The 16,489-nt window shown below is 36.5% G+C and overlaps 1 protein-coding gene across 3 annotated transcripts in view; it reads left to right on the top strand.

The window, feature by feature from the left end:
* Nucleotides 1-16,489, top strand: part of ZCWPW2 (zinc finger CW-type and PWWP domain containing 2) — a 146,726-nt gene that overhangs the window by 21,351 nt on the left and 108,886 nt on the right. The gene's annotated exons all lie outside the window — the stretch shown is intronic.

The following is a 16,489-nucleotide window of genomic DNA, read 5'->3' as shown; positions in this document are numbered from 1 at the left end:
GGAATTTCAGGGAACCGAGGTAGAATAAATTGTATGAGAGACATCTGTAATTTTATCCTTCTATATTGAGAAGCAGTGGGTGAGACGTTTTTCAAATGTGACTGGCTATACTTGTTTTCCCTCATAATAATAAATTTGTAATAACTCAATCACGTAGTCTTGTCACGAAGTATTTGTTAACAATTTTCGAATTGAGGTTTTGCCAAGGTTCTGATCTTTCAGATCTTTACTACTAAAATATTAATCAGGACACACTATGCCTCTTAGTGTAGATACCTTGAAGGAGAAAGTAATTCCTAAACATACAAGGAGGGAACTTGTCTATGTTGTATCTTGTGTTTCTTCCCTCTGTGTTCATATTCAATAACATATTTCATTTATCTGAGACTTCTAAGTCAGATCCAAAGCTCCTCTTTGGGAAAACTGGCATCTTTTACTATAGGGATCTTCTATGAATAGTACCAAAATATTACCATATAATAGCTGATATACTCTTAATATGTTAAACTAGCTGGAAAATAAAATGTGCAGGTCTTCAAGAGGCACAAAACAAAGGCTAATGCTGCTTGGGTGTCATTTCCTAGAAGCCTCACCATGAGATGCAAACTGTTAACTTTTGTTTGTCTTATGTGACCAGTGATTTCACTGAAAACCTGCACAATTCAGTTTCAGCTATGGATTCAGTTGACCTTTGTGAAGTATTTACCTATGTAGATTGGGCATTTGACTTGTTTTAACCTATTAGGATTTTTTTTTGTTTGGTTTTATATTAAAGAAAAATTGTGGAAGAAAATTGGTGTGTATGAATGCTGAGTGGGTTGGTTTTTTGGGTGGTTTCTTTTAGTCAGGCTTTCTGTACATTGAGATGTTATGTGATTAATGAATCCTGAATGTAAAACTCTTCAATTCTAAAATTGCCGATAAAGCCTTTCTCATTTGAGCCCAAGCCAAAGTGCTCTCATTGCTGCTTTTCCTAAAGTCTGGGGATGGGGGGGTGGGAACCCACCAGTTCACACTTTTTATAATGAGGGAAGAACATTTTGCCTATCTTATAAAAATGTGATTCAGTGTCTGTCTTTATAAAAGTGGGTTTTAAAAATTGGATAGTACAAATAATAGCAGTGAACCACTTTTATGGGTATCCTATAATTTTATAATTATTAATCTAAATTTAAAATTCTGTAATTCTTTCTTTCAGAAGCACCTACACAGTACGTGCCACCCTGTATACAAACTAAATAGTGAGTTGGATGGGCTCTTCTATAGCCTTTGAATAAGATCTTAGCTATTAACATGTCTCTCCCAGGTTGTATTTGAATTTTATTTTGTGCATTTTTGCTGGTATTGGTGGCATAGGAAATACTATAATATAGATTATCGCTACTTCTGTATTTATTAATAGACCCAACCAGTCTTCTTTTTCTCCTTCTAACTCTTTGTTTGTGGAATGTACTATATATAGACATAGACTTCGTTTTAATATATTTAAAATCACAAATTTGTTTTATACTTTTTATGTTGTTGAGAGTGATAATTAGGCTTGTCTTAGCATATTAAATAAATTTAGTCTTTTATAAAATTTAAAACACAGTATAAACAGAAAAGCAGACTTGAAGCTTCCCTGCTTTTCTAAAGCTCTTCTACTGAGTGCGTTCACTCCTCCATACAACATGCATTCTAAATATTAGTCCATATGTTTATATATTGAAATATTTTACCTCTGTCTCTTTCTTTTCTTTGAACTTATTTTATGGTTTTAATTTTTTTTGAATTTTAGTTCCATAGAAGATTTAATCTCACTGTGTTCAATCAAGTTTATTAATCTTTTATGACTTTTGTGTCATACATACAAACACATTTATACTTAATTATATATATTATTTTCTAATTTTATTATTTTTTATATTGGTATTTAGTCAAGACTGGAATTTATTTTTATAAATGGTACTAGGTTGAGATGGAACTTTGTTTTTTGTTGTAAAAATTATGAATGTTGAATTTCTCACATGCTTTGGGACAGCAAATATTATGATTATATGGTTTTCCTTATATAATCTGTAATGTGACATGTCATTGTAATCATTGTAAACATTGTAGGTGGCCAAACAGCACATATACTGATATATGCCAAATCTGGCGGGGCAGTATTTGCTGGGGAAAGCTTAAAGGAATAGGGGTCAGTACCTCAGTGGAGAGTCACCAGTGCCTCATTCCACTCTACAGCAGAGCATAGCAATCTATGTGGGCCATGTGACAGATTCCATTAGAGGGACCTTGACCATTGGAACTGTGAACTTCTAATGAGTAATTAGAGAAATACCAGCTCCTCCCTTGGCATGATCAGGAACCAGAATATAGTAGTAATATGATGCAGCTGAACTTTGATTTTAGCACTATCTTGACAGCCTGGCATTCAAGATTGATGAGAAGTCCCAGCCCAACTGAAATCTAAGACTTCTGGTTATAAATATAAGATGCTACAAGTTAGGGGCACCTGGGTGGCTCAGTTGGTTGAGCATCCAATTGTTGATTTCAACTCAGGCTATGATTTCAGGGTACTAAGATTGAGCCCCACATTGGGCTCCATGCTCAGCAGGAAGTTTGCTTGAGGTTTTTCTCTCCCTGTCTCCCTCTGCCCCTTCTCCTGTACACACACACTCTCTCTCATAAATGAATCTTAAAAAAAAAAAAAAAAAAAGATGCTGAAAGCAGGATTGCCATGCCAGTAGGCCACAGCAGTATACATGATTGATTGTGTTAACACCAGCCCCTTCCCTGACATGAGAATCACTGGAAGTAGCAATGGGGTCCAAACATTATGGCTGACCAATATTGATTTCCTTATGCCCTGGGCTATAGCCAGTTTCTGTGAGGTTTTGTAAGATGCCACATTTGTGGTAGGCCAGCTTGCAGGGAACCATTCAAGCAACTAATAACTTACTTCTCAATGCCTATTTGGCCATGATCAGTCTTTTCTTATTCTAATAAACGTGGCTTACTTTACAGATCTGATCTGCTTTAGCCAGAATTTTCTTAATCTACTTTCCTAAATGAAATTAACATAGTTTTTCTTTTCTTACGCTCTTCCTATATGACTTTTTAAATTTCCTTTTGAGTTAAAAATATTCAAGGTATCCTCTAGGAGCTTGTACATGTTTTTAAGATTCTTTAGTTATGTTTCTATTACAATTTATTTCTGCATTTTCTCTTGTTCAAGAACTAGCTTTTGTTTCAAATTATTATTGACTAAAGTTTGTGTGTACCCCCCAAATTCAGATGTTGGAGCCCTAGGCCCCAAGGTCTCTGTATTTGAAGATGTGGCCTCTAAGGAATTAATAAAGATTAGACGAGGCCCTAAAAGTGGGAGCCTGATCTGATAGGATTAGTGTCCATATAAGAAAAGACACCAAAAATCTCATTCTCCCTCTCCTTGTGCACGCCCTGAGGAAAGGCTACAGGAGAAAGAGGACATAGTGGGAAGATACCCATCTACAAGCCAGAGACTTCCAACTGCAAAACTGTGAGAAATAAAATTGTTTTCTGTTGTTTAAGACTGTTATGTAAACGGCGCCTGGGTGGCTCAGTTAGAAGCATCCAGCTCTTGATGTTTGGTTCAGGTCATGATCGGGTCTTGAGGCCGAGCCCTGTGTCAGGCTCCATGCCTAAATTCTGTCTTTTCCTCTTCCTCCGCCCCTCCCCACTGCTCGCTCACTCCCTCTCTCAAAAAAAAAAAAAGTTATTTAAACCACCTAGTCTATGGTATTTTTTTTAATGGAAGTCTATCTTGATCAGCTCTATTAGTTCTTTGGTTTTTGTTTTATTTTCTTGCTTGTTTCCTAGTTTATTAATTTCTCCTATACATCATTTTTTGTTTGGGTTGCATTCTGTGAAAAATCCTTAGTTCAATCTTGTAGCTTACAGATTTTTTTAACCATCTTGATAGTGTCGATTGATTTTTTAAATTTCATTGGTCAGATTGTAAATCTCCATGATATTCTATTGGTTCTTTTTAAAAAAATGAATATTCTTCCACATTTTTCTAAAGTTATTAAATATTTTAAAATGCTGTCCTTTTCACTTTATTAAACTAATGTTTTATAGCTATTGAGTTCTTCCTTTTGTTGGGTTTGTTTCCTCTCTTTCATTATTGGCTTTTCCCTTTGATTATTAAGATTGAGTCCTCAACTGTGTATTTGAGGTTATGAACTGTCTGTTTACTTAAGCTTTTTTTTTAATAAATTTATTTTTTATTGGTGTTCAATTTACCAACATACAGAATAACACCCAGTGCTCATCCCGTCAAGTGCCCCCCTCAGTGCCCGTCACCCATTGACCCCCACCCCCCGCCCTCCTCCTCTTCCACTACCCCTAGTACTTAAGCTTTTCTCCATATATGGAAGGAGAAGTGGTGGGATAAAACTTCTGGACAGAGTGGGCCAGTAGCTGCTTTTGGGTAGTTACGACTTAGCCTCCTAAATTTTCTGTTTTATACCCCCCCCCCCCCCCCGCCCCCGGCATTGACTCTCTCTGTTCTACGTGACAACAGATATCTTCGTTGCTTCCTGCCTGGCCCAAAAAGCGATGATTCTGTAGTGTTCTACTTTAGTACTCTAACCAATCACTCTCTTGTTGTCCCAGATCCCACCTATATTCATTATCTGACATTTGTAGTGTTAACACACCCGTGGACCAACATCCATCTTTGTAGGAGTTTTCTTCTGTGCATGTTTTGGCTGTGGCTTCCTTTTCTATTTTCCCATCTATTTTCTCTCATGGAAGGATTCTTCATAGTGTCTGAAGGTATGAGAATACTACTTTTGATTGTTATATTTTTATTATTTTAGGAGATATGGCGATACCCTCTTCTGTAATTTTCAGGCCCTTGGGGTCAGATGAAAAGGCTAAGCATATATTCAGTCTTCCTTCTTGAACCAGTGAACAAGATAGCTACTACATTTTAAAAATTGCTTTATTTTGATATAATTTCAGACTTAAAGAAAAGTTTCATGAAGGAGAAAGAATTTCCAGTTATTTTATACTCAGATTTCCCAAATATTCCCAAATGTTAATATTTGGAAATAATAATTTGGGAATACATATCAAATATATATTTGAGAATATATATTGAATCATTTAGGAATAAGTTATAGTGATATCACTGAAAATGGCAAAAGAAGAAACTCTAAAAAAAAAATGCCCCTCCACTAAAGTAATGTTTAAACTGTCAAAAACTGTTAGAATAATATTTTTGGAAATACAGACTCTAATTTTAGAATCTAATAAAAAGTGGACAATACCTAGAAGAGTGCTTAATAAAGAAAGAAGCTGCCAATTTCAGTAAGCAAGCCATGTGACATTTTTAATTACCCACTGTATTAGGGTTCTCCAGAGATGTAGAACCGCCATACATATATATATATATATATATATATATATATATATATATTCTAAGGAACTGGCTCATGTTACTGTGGAGAGTTGGTAAGTCCAAAATCTGAGAGGATAAGCCAGTGGACTAGAGACTCAAAAAAGAGTTGCGTTTCAAGTCCAAAGTCTGCTGGAAAAATTCCTTCTTGCTTGGGGAAAGTCAGTTGTTCTATTAAGGCCTTCAACTGATCAGATGAGGCCCACCCATGTTATGCTTTACTTGACCATCAATTTAAATGTTAATCTCATCCAAAAAACATCTTCACAGAAACACCCAGAATAATATTTGACCAAACATTTGGGTACCCTGGCCCAGCCAAGTTGATACATAAAACTATCACACCCACGACTGTCCCCCATTTCCCAGCTTACAGGTAGCAGTGGGGATAGCACCTTGCATTCCTGATGCAGCTTTCTGGTGCCAGAAGGGTTGACCACACACACCAAAGAATACAGCCTTTCAAAGAGTAAGTTACAGACATGAGCCCTCCCTATCCCTTGATACTTCAGTGTGCATTTCCAAAAGCAAGGAATTGTTTTTATTACATGACCGTAACATAGTTTCAAAATCAACAACTTAGCTTTGATGAAATACTATTACTATATGGGTACATTTTAAAGACTCTTGTTACATATTGCAAAATTTCACTCTCAAAGTTTGTACCAATTTACACTTTTGTCAGTAGAGTATGGTAATTTCCAGTAATTCTTTATCATTTTAAAATTGTGGATTTCTATGGTTTTGAACTTTGCTGAATTGATATGTACCTCTTTAGATTCATTCCAGTAGAGCCCCTATGTCTTTTTTTTTTTAATATAGATCTCATCTCCCTCTGTATTTTGATTTTTCTTTTTCTTCATGAAATCTTCCTAAGAATAAAAAATAAAACAAACTCCAACTGTGGGAGTATTCTAAACTTCACTGTTCCTAGTACAAAAGCATTTTTATCTATTACTGTTCTCTATTGTATACACTTATTTTTTAAAACCATTAATCTTTACAACCTCTCTATGACAATAATTTTGGAGATAAAATCATCAGAGGTTAAATGACTTTCCCAAAGTTAATACAACCAGTAATTGGTAGACTTTGGACTTTTCTTAGACTGTCTGACTTTAGAGCTGATACCACATTGAACTGGTTAGGTGGGAAGGACTGTGACAAACTCTATCAACATTTGCCAAAGGGAATTCATATCTGCTACATTTAATTGTCTTGAAGATAGTGATAAAAGCATCTTTTGTGAGAAATGATACAAGGTATCAGATTGAAGGCTCTGGATGAGGATCAAAAATGAGGAGTGCTGGATGTTAATGATTGACAAGAAATGTAACTTTTAGTGTAATATGATTGCCAGGTTAAGGAAGATTATGTATGAACTGAAGACAGAATAATGGTGAACACCTATAAAGCAAGTAAGGCTTAGCAAGTGTTCAGAGCCGGCGAGACTTAATAACACAGATGTGATGGAAGGGGTCTAATGAAATTTGGACTCTGATAAATGGTTAAAAAGAACAAAGCACAGGAGCTAATAATATAGCTGGAGGAGTAAAGAATTATTGAGGAAGAACAACCAGAATGCAGAAATCAAGAAACACTAAAGCAGGACAACTTTTAGAAATCTGGCCTTATTCTCCTTACATTACAGATAAGAACACTGAGGCCCTCTTGAGATTACAGAGCTAACAAAGTTGCATAACAAAGATTAGAAACTACGTTTTTGATGCCAAGTCCTGATCATCTTCTAGTGCCTCTTGAATATTATGAAATTATAATCCATAACATTAAAATTATCTTATTACTTCAAATTTTCATTGGAAATAGATTCAGTATTGCAGTCTTATAATCAGTGGTTACAGTGAGATATTATCCAGAAAATGTAAGTGATGAAAATTGAAATTATGTTGCTAAAATGCCTTAAGTCTAAAGACCTTGATACCGATATTATTACTTTTCTCCAACCCAAAAGAGTGGCATCATCTGGAGTAGTTTGTGGTTAAAAATGGAAACACTTCCTATACAACAGTTTTGGAAAACAAAAGAATAATGACAACTTTTTCATTTGGAAGAACAATCATTATTTTTCTCATTCACATACAAACAATAAAAACAATTTCTGTTACAAGCCGTCATTTATCTTCATTCTTATTCTGTATGTATTTTTTCACAGTGTCTCATTAAATTCTCATATTGTTCAGAACTCCTTGGGTATGTTGTAATTTTACCATCTGGGATTCATCAGTCACAAAATACATATACATTGTAATAAAAATGGATGCTTCACAAGGGTTCATATTGGCTGTAGTCCATCTTAAAGGCCTTTGTTCTGTTAAACAATAGAACTGTGTAATATTTCAATTCAAGAACAGTTGATCTTATGTCTTAATTTTTTCAGACTCTACTATAACATTCTAAAATAACATTCATGGAATACACAAATCTTTGGAGAATGTATGTCGAATCTATGTGGACTTTTCTGATTTTCTTTTAACTTACAAATCTTACTTTAATGCTACAAATACCTATAATAGTAATTATGCTGCATACAGTTGTTTAGAACTGTTTATTGGGGTTCTGCAGACCTCGGTGGTCCCTTTAATAATTTAATTTAATTTAATTAGTAATGCATTGCAATGTATTATTACAAATAAACAATTGCTCACTAATCTCTTTCCCATCTGTTAGCTAGTTCCAGATGCTCCTCAGAAATATAGATGACATTGAGCAAAATTCGGGAAATGCTAGGAAAAATTCCTGCATGTAAATTATTTAGGATTTGGGTGGGGATCAGAAAACAATGTTTCCATCATCAACTCCTTCACTGCGGGAGATAAAAAATAATGTGTCTGCCCTCAGAGAGCTCACAATTTAATGATGGGAAGTATGCAGTAACACTCTGATATGAACCAGGATGCTATAAATACCAGAAGTTAAGGAAAACCCAGCAGGGAGAAATTGCAGCTGGTTGGGGATATCTAGAAAGACTTCTTGAAAGAGATGGTATCTAAAGTGGATCTTGAAAGTTGGCACTTTACAGATGAAGGTAAAGAGGATAACATGAACAAAGGTATGGAGGCAGACACATTTGGTATGTTTGGAAAATATAAAATAATGTAAGTTGGTGCAGTTTGAAAGGCTAATAGATGTAATACTAGCAACCATTTAATGAGCACCTATTGTGTGCTCTGCTTCTTCCTACATATCCTATATGCATTATTTTTTTAACTTTAAGAATACACTATGAGGCAACTGCTAAGTATTATTATTATTATTACCAATTTTTAAATGAAAAGATATTAAATGATTTGCCCAAAGTTAAACAGCTTTTAAGGTGATGGTCTTAGCTCTTAATCTAGGTCTGACCGGTAGTGGTAAAGTCTATACTCTCAACCACTATAATACAAAGTTATATTGTGGAGATTTCAGATATAAAGTGGGGACTTTTTTCCAATGATGTTAGCAATGGAAAACAATAAATATTTTTTTTCAGCAAGAGAACCGATTATTAGGAGTTTCTAAGATTAACCTATTATCAGTGAGTTGAATAAATGTGAGGAGAGAGAGAGAGAAAGTAGACCGGCTGGTTGGTAGGCTTCTTAGAGCAATCTGAGTGAGCTAATGAACTGAGCTGTTTAGGGTACTGAAAAGGTGGGAACATAACACAGTGATTCTTTAAAATGTTTAAGTTGTAACAAGATGACAGATATTTAAATGGAGGGGAGGAGGAAGTAGACCGTTTCAAAGGTGACCTTGGCTGAAATTCAAGCCTAAGTAGCAATAGTAGGGAATAGAAACTTCTGAAGGAAAAGAAAACTCAATTTGCCCCAGGTTGAGGGTGCCTGAGAAGCATCCAAGTGACAGTGTCAAAATTACTTGGAATGTAGGTGTGAAAGTGAGACTTGAGATGGAGATTTGGCAGCTATTTGCAAGGAGAGAGTGTCAAAGCTCTGCAAGTCAACTCCCTAAGGAAGAGAATAGAAAGAGAAATTTGAAGACAGACTTTAAGAAAGGCCTACATTTTAGGACTAGGGGGAGAAAGAAGAACTAGTCAAAGAATCAGTAGTGGTTAAACATTGAAGAACAATCCTTTGACTAGGTGATAGAAAATCTCTGGTCTCCTTTAAAAGAAACATTTGGCAAAAGCCAGATGGTCAGGCATTAAAGAGTAAGTAGATGCCTAGGATTTCTGGCAAGTAGTTGATACTCTTGACTTTCTGTCGTGTGACTCTAGAACTTTTCTCTAGAGAAACAGACCCATACTTCAAATTGCCTATCTAGTAGACTCACAAGCATCTTAAACTCAAGACCAAAAAGAATATATTATTCCTATTCCCCAAAACTTAAATTTGCTCCATATCTATGTCCTCTATTTGATTATTAAACTATTTGATTATTAAATCTATTCAATTGACTCCACTGTTTTGGTTTTTCTTTTCTTTTCCTTTTTCTTTTTTTCCCTAAACAGAAATCTTAGGTTCATCTGCCACTGTACCCCCTTCCTTATCACTAGGAAACTTCCACTTCCAAAACCAACATACAGTTGATTATTGTCATAGACTAAGTGTTTGTGTCTCCTCAGAATGTGATGGTGTTAGGAAGTGGAGCCTTTGGGAGATGAGGGCAGAACTCTCATGAATGGAATTAATGCCCCTCTAAAAGAGACCCCAAGAAATGCCTTGCCTCTTCTACCATATGAGGTTAGTTTTGCTTTTGCAAAAAAGCAGCCATCTATGAACAAGAGAGGGGCTTTCACCAATGAGTCTGCCAGTGCCTTCCTCTTGGACTTTCCAGCCTTCAAAAATATGAGAAATAAATTTCTCTTATCTCTAAGTCACTTAGTCTATGATACCTTTGTTATTGTGGCCCAAACACATGAAGACAGAAATTGGTACCAAGAATGGAGGAGTGCTATTCTAATGAACACCTAAAAATGTGGAAGTGACTTTGTTTTTCTTTTCTTTTATTTTTATTTTTTTAATAAAATAATTTTTATTGGTGTTCAACTTACCAACATACAGAATAACACCCAATGCTCATCCCGTCAAGTGTCCCCCTCAGTGCCCGTCACCCACTCACCCCCACCCCCTGCCCTCCTCCCCTTCCACCACCCCCAGTTCGTTTCCCAGAGTTAGGAGTCTTTATGTTCTGTCTCCCTTTCTGATATTTCCCACACATTTCTTCTCCCTTCCCCTATATTCCCTTTCACTATTATTTATATATATTCCCCAAATGAATGAGAACATACACTGTTTGTCCTTCTCCGATTGACTTACTTCACTCAGCATAATACCCTCCAGTTCCATCCACTTTGAAGCAAATGGTGGGTATTTGTCGTTTCTAATGGCTGAGGAATATTCCATTGTATACATAAACCACATCTCTTTATCCATTCATCTTTCGGTGGACACCGAGGCTCCTTCCACAGTTTGGCTATTGTGGACATTGCTGCTATAAACATCGGGGTGCAGGTGTCCCGGGCATTTCATTGCATCTGTATCTTTGGGGTAAATCCCCAACAGTGCAATTGCTGGGTCGTAGGGCAGGTCTATTTTTAACTCTTTGAGGAACCTCCACACAGTTTTCCAGAGTGGCTGCACCAGTTCACATTCCCACCAACAGTGTAAGAGGGTTCCCTTTTCTCCACATCCTCTCCAACATTTGTGGTTTCCTGCCTTGTTAATTTTCCCCTATTCTCACTGGTGTGAGGTGGTATCTCATTGTGGTTTTGATTTGTATTTCCCTGATGGCAAGTGATGCAGAGCATTTTCTCACGTGCATGTTGGCCATGTCTATGTCTTCCTCTGTGAGATTTCTCTTCATGCCTTTTGCCCATTTCATGATTGGATTGTTTGTTTCTTTGGTGTTGAGTTTAAGAAGTTCTTTATAGATCTTGGAAACTAGCTCTTTATCTGATACGTCATTTGCAAATATCTTCTCCCATTCTGTAGGTTGTCTTTTAGTTTTGTTGACTGTATCCTCTGCTGTGCAAAAGCTTCTTATTTATTTATTTATTTATTTATTTATTTATTTATTTATTTATTTATTTATTTATTTTTAAAAGCTTCTTATCTTGATGAAGTCCCAATAGTTCATTTTTGCTTTTGTTTCTTTTGCCTTCGTGGATGTATCTTGCAAGAAGTTACTGTGGCCGAGTTCAAAAAGGGTGTTGCCTGTGTTCTCCTCTAGGATTTTGATGGAATCTTGTCTCACATTTAGATCTTTCATCCATTTTGAGTTTCTCTTTGTGTATGGTGAAGAGTGGTCTACTTTCATTCTTCTGCATGTGGATGTCCAATTATCCCAGCACCATTTATTGAAGACACTGTCTTTCTTCCAATGGATAGTCTTTCCTCCTTTATCGAATATTAGTTGGCCATAAAGTTCAGGGTCCACTTCTGGGTTCTCTATTCTGTTCCATTGATCTATGTGTCTGTTTTTGTGCCAGTACCACACTGTCTTGATGACCACAGCTTTGTAGTACAACCTGAAATCTGGCATTGTGATGCCCCCAGATATGGTTTTCTTTTTTAAAATTCCCCTGGCTATTCGGGGTCTTTTCTGATTCCACACAAATCTTAAAATAATTTGTTCTAACTCTCTGAAGAAAGTCCATGGTATTTTGATAGGGATTGCATTAAACGTGTATATTGCCCTGGGTAACATTGACATTTTCACAATATTAATTCTGCCAATCCATGAGCATGGAATATTTTTCCATCTCTTTGTGTCTTCCTCAATTTCTTTCAGAAGTGTTCTATAGTTTTTAGGGTATAGATCCTTTACCTCTTTGGTGAGGTTTATTCCTAGGTATCTTATGCTTTTGGGTGCAAGTTGTAAATGGGATTGACTCCTTAATTTCTTTCTTCAGTCTCATTGTTAGTGTATAGAAATGCCATTGATTTCTGGGCATTGATTTTGTATCCTCCACACTACCAAATTGCAGTATGAGTTCTATCAATCTTGGGGTGGAGGCTTTTGGGTTTTCTATGTAGAGTATCATGTCATCGGCGAAGAGGGAGAGTTTGACTTCTTTGCCAATTTGAATGCCTTTAATGTCTTTTTGTTGTCTGATTGCTGAGGCTAGGACTTCCAATACTATGTTAAATAGCAGTGGTGAGAGTGGACATCCCTGTCTTGTTCCTGATCTTAGGGGAAAGGCTCCCAGTGAGTGCTTCCCCATTGAGAATGATATTTGCTGTGGGCTTTTCGTAGATGGCTTTTAAGGTGTTGAGGAAAGTTCCCTCTATCCCTACACTCTGAAGAGTTTTGATCAGGAATGGATGCTGTATTTTGTCAAATGCTTTCTCTGCATCTAATGAGAGGATCATATGGTTCTTGGTTTTTGTCTTGCTGATATGATGAATCACATTGATTGTTTTACGGGTGTTGAACCAGCCTTGCATCCCGGGGATAAATCCTACTTGGTCGTGGTGAATAATTTTCTTAATGTGTTGTTGGATGCTATTGGCTAGTATCTTGTTGAGAATTTTTGCATCCATGTTCATTAGGGATATTGGTCTGTAATTCTCCTTTTTGGAGGGGTCTTTGTCTGGTTTTGGAATTAAGGTGATGCTGGGTGGAAGTGACTTTGGAACTGAGTAATGAGTAAAGAAGTTGGAAGAATTTTGAGGTTCATGCAAGAGAAAGCCTACATTGTAGTGAACTAATAGCACATTAAGAGTGATTTTAGTGAGAGCCCAGAAAGAAAAGAGCTATAAAGAAAGCTTCAATCTTAGAAAATACCTAGTAACTTGACCAAAACTTTATTTGAAATATGGTAGTTAAAGTCCATTCTGATTAGATCTCAGATAGAAATGAGGAACATGCTATTGGGAGATGGAGAAAAGGCCATTCTTGTTATAAAGGGCAAAGAACTTGGCTGAATTGTGTACATGTCCTATGTTTCATGGAAGGTAGAACTTTGGAATGAAGACACTGGATATTTGGCTGAAGAAATATCCAAGCAAAGTGTTGGAATTGCAGCTTAGCCTCTCTTTATTATAGTGAAATGCAAGAGAAAAAATAATTGTTCCATCAAAAAGGAAGCAGAACTTAAAAGATTTGGAAAATTCTCAGCCTATCCATATTAAAAATAATGAGTGAACTGTTGGGGAGAGAATACAGAATGTGGCCAAACAACTATCTGGTAAGGAAATTAGCCATCTAAACTGACTTTAGGAGCTATTATTCATGACAAGGAATGTTCTAACTCTGAAGAAAGTCCATGGTTCTAACTTCAGAGAGTTAGAACATTCATGACAATGGAAGAAGGCAATTTGGAGATCATCTGGTCTGCCTCCCCAGTTATAGGCCCTGAGCATAAAGGCCTAGGAGTCAGAATGATTTCAGAGGAGGGGCCAGGGCACTTGTGGGACTGTGGCACCTACTGCCTAGCCTTCCCTCAAGGACTTCCACTCCCTGCATTTGTGCCAAGCTCCTCAAATGCCACAGGTCCAGTTTTAGCGAGTCCCTGTGGTGCAGGTTGCAGCAGTAGTCACCTTACCAGAGGGTATAGGCAGAGGATTTGCTGCATCCATGTGGTGCTGCCCACTTGGTGCCATCTCTGCCAGGGCACAAAGTACACAACCCATGAGATCATGACTACTTCTACCTAGATTTCCTGGTACATGACCCAGGCAGAAAATCCTGAATCACTCCACTGTGATTCTGTGGAATCAGTGGAGCTGTGAGGCTGGGACTGCCCTCATGACCAGGAGCCACCTTCAGGCAATTCCAGCCTTGGAGAGCCACAGGCATGTGATTTTAACCTTTGAGACCTATGGTGTAGACTGCTCCAAGCAAACTCAGAGAGTTGGGGGCTACCCAAAGCAATGGAGGCAAGACCATGTATAGCCTTTGGTACATTTTGTATTACCCTTTGCTACATTTGTCCAGTATTTTGTGGAACTTAGTTTTATGTTTCTCTCTGAACTCAGTAAGAGATTGTTTCTTGTTCAGCTTTTGTTCACAGTCCTGAAATCCATGCCTGACGTGTAGTAGAAGCTCGCTTTATGTTTGAATTAATGTTCAAAGTCAATCATTTATTCAACAAACATTCATTGAGTATCAAGTGTGTAATACACTACCAGGAGCTCAGTATAGGGTAGTACGTAGTCCTCTTACTATCCCTAGATAAGGGACCAAAGGTTTAGAGTGGTTAACTCATTTGTCTATTAAAAAGTGGTAGAGCTATCTGACTGAAAATTGAGTGTCTGTGACCATTCATAACTATTACCTTGAATGAAGGAATAAATAATGTACAGCTTGAACTTAAGACTGTATAATTTTGGATGGCTGTCTTATGTTTTTTATTTTCAAATTTAATTTTTAAATTTTCTGATTTCTGTAGTTCAATGTTAGCTAAGTCGTGAAATAAAAAATTAGAAGTCCTGTAAAGCAAGTGTTAATGCTTAGCATAGCTTCTTATTTGTCAATATCTTTATAATCTACAGTGTAAACTACTTGGCATAATTTTATAGGGACCCATTTAAAGACCCTAGAAAGGGTCACCTGGGTGGCTCAGTGGTTGAGCGTCTGTATTTGGCTCAGGTCATGATCCCAGCCTGAGTTCCGCATCAGGCTCTCCACAGGGAGCCTGCTTCTCCCTCTGCCTATGTCTTTGCCTCTGTGTGTGTGTCTCTCATGAACAAATAAATAAAATCTTTAAAAAAATAAAAAAATGAAGACCCTAGAAGTTTCTGATGGTGCCTGGGTAGCTCCTGTCATGATCCCAAGGTCCTGGGATAGAGCCCCACATCAGGCTCCTTGCTTTCCCTCTCCCTCTGCCCCCTAACCCCCACTCATGTGTGCATTCTCTCTCTCTCTCTCTCAAATAAATAAATACAATCTTTTTTAAGACTCTAGAAGTTTCAAAACCACATTGTCTTTCCCTCTTCATTTGCATCTTCTGTATGTGATAGTAATTTTGAAAACCAGCAAAGTATTTGAGAAGAGGTAATAGAGATCATGAAAATCTGGTTTGAAAAGAATAAGTGTTTTGTAATCTGTATTATAAGTTCTATTAGCCTGGATATAAACTGTGTCAAATCTAAAATATGAAGAGGTTTAAGTTAGATGCAATTGAAAATGAGTATCACTATCATTTAAGTAATAATGACATTTCCTTAGTGTTAATTTATCTTCTCAATATTATCCACTGTGAGACCCAACTTTCTAAGAAAATCTGAAAACTTTATCTACCATTTAAAAGTAATCTTTTAATCCCCTTAACATTTTATAATAGGATATCATAACGGATTTTCCTAAGCTTTCCATTGAAATGGTACCACAAACTTAGAGTACTTTCTCCATTATAGTGGTCCGATAGTTGCAAGATGGACAAAATCCTAAGCAGTTGAGTGATAGATAGCAATCGTTTTTCACTTTCTTTTCTATCTCTTACACGTTAATTATTTACATTATTAGTGTTCTCTTCAATATGCTGTTTCTTTGTAGAAATATTTTAAAGTTTTCTGAGGAATAATTTAATCTAGATAACATAGTCCATAAACCTGTTCAACCAGTTAATTATAACTCGAATACATTGCAGTATGGTAAAGGTAAATAGATAGCTAAAGAACACCTCTGTGAAGCACTCTTAGTTGTGGTACTGCCCACCTTTCCAGCAGGAGGCTTCACATCACTATTAAGAGATAGGACTTGCAAAAAAAAATAAAAATAAAAAAATAAAAAAATAAGAGGTAGGACTTGCTTATATATGATCTGAGTGAGGATTCTAATATCAATTTCATATTTAATATTATTAAGCCATATTTTTATTATTAAATAAAAATAAATAGAAGTTCCTTGAATGAATATGTAATAGATAATCTTATTATTTCTAGAACTGTACCCAACTCCTTGCCCTCAGTTTATTTGTTACACAATCTCTCAATACCTGCCTTAGACTTAGAATCTTCCATATCTTTCTTTTATTTGATTGGAGAGTTAATAGCTTTTCACACAGTAGCCAACATCATGTTCTCCTCCTACTATTTTCTTTGCAGCTAACTGTGGGGGCTTGTGGAGGATGGATGATTGTGTCCTGAAACATAAAACTCA

Source organism: Canis lupus, chromosome 23 (assembly GCF_003254725.2).
Source record: "Canis lupus dingo isolate Sandy chromosome 23, ASM325472v2, whole genome shotgun sequence".
Lineage (NCBI taxonomy): Eukaryota > Metazoa > Chordata > Mammalia > Carnivora > Canidae > Canis > Canis lupus.
Note: the sequence above shows the minus strand (reverse complement) of the source record. Positions and strands in the feature narration are given on the sequence as shown.